The following is a 1,567-nucleotide window of genomic DNA, read 5'->3' as shown; positions in this document are numbered from 1 at the left end:
GCAATGAAATATTTATGTTATGACAACAAATCATGCGACGGCTCAGCCGATCAATGCAGAATAATAAATAAATTATACGGCGGCTCGGCCGACCAATTAATAATAAACAGAATATAAGGCGGCTCAGCCGACCAATAAATAATAAACATGATATAAGGCGGCTCGGCCGACCAATAAATAATAAACAGAATATAAGGCGGCTCAGCCGACCAATAAATAATAAACATGATATAAGGCGGCTCGGCCGACCAATAAATAATAAACAGAATATAAGGCGGCTCAGCCGACCAATAAATAATAAACATGATATAAGGCGGCTCGGCCGACCAATAAATAATAAACAGAATATAAGGCGGCTCAGCCGACCAATAAATAATAAACATGATATAAGGCGGCTCGGCCGACCAATAAATAATAAACAGAATATAAGGCGGCTCAGCCGACCAATAAATAATAAACATGATATAAGGCGGCTCGGCCGACCAATAAATAAATTAAATTACTAGTAAATAATATAGGCGGTATTCCGGCCATTATAACATGATATAAATAATAGTAGAGGCGGTATACCGACCATTATAACAGGGTATAAATGATACAAATAAATTTTACCGAATCGCAGAGTGATCGTGCTGATAACGTGTTATAAAAAGAACTAGTATTTTATTGTATCGCAGGAATTTAAATAAGGGCGAAATTTTATACCCGTAGAAATTTTTAACACTGATAGAAAGAGTTTATTAGAGAGAAAAACGAAGGTTGAGGTGTGATTTATACCACGAACACTGTGCAAATAGTGCAGCGGACCCCACATATTTATATTTTGAACAATTGCGGTGGCCGTGTTATTTGACTTTCATAACACAATATTATATATTTGAATATATTTTTATTGATGTGCGACATCCTATCTCCACTAAATCCCGAAACTCATAAAAAAAAATTTCACTATTTAAAACGTTTTCAGAAGCGATGACAGTGTAGTAATAGAAAGTCTTGGATAATACGTAAATTCGTCGGTATTAAATACAAGTATTAACAGAAAAAGATAGAGCGTTACCTTTTGGCCCTGCTCCAGAAACTCTACAACACCTCAAAGTCTCTGATTTGATCCGACCGGATAACTCGGAATGGGATGTAGAAAAGATAGAGCGCTACCTTCCCTGCCACAAAGAACAAATACTGAGACCAAACAAAGAGCTACTGATACGCTGGTCTTGGTTAAAAATCCCTCAGGAGAGTATTCAACACGATCAGGCTACCTGACAATCACGGAGGAGAAGATCGATAGAACTCCGACATCCCCAGCTGAAGCTTTAATTTGATTGGTTACCTAATGTCTGGAACATAAAAATGCCGGAAAAAATCAAAGTTTTCATCTGGAAATCCTTACAAGGTGCTCTACCAGTAGGAGAACAATTTGCGATCCGTAACATACCTGTCTCTGCTCTCTGTACAAGATGCAACGCAGAAGAATCAATACTCCACCTTCTCTTCCAATGCCCCTACGCGAACAAGGTATGGGAGTTAGCCCCAATAGCAAGCGTGATCAACCCCCCCCCCCCCC

Source organism: Brassica oleracea, chromosome C5, assembly GCF_000695525.1.
Source record: "Brassica oleracea var. oleracea cultivar TO1000 chromosome C5, BOL, whole genome shotgun sequence".
NCBI classification, from domain to species: domain Eukaryota; kingdom Viridiplantae; phylum Streptophyta; class Magnoliopsida; order Brassicales; family Brassicaceae; genus Brassica; species Brassica oleracea.
Note: the sequence above shows the minus strand (reverse complement) of the source record.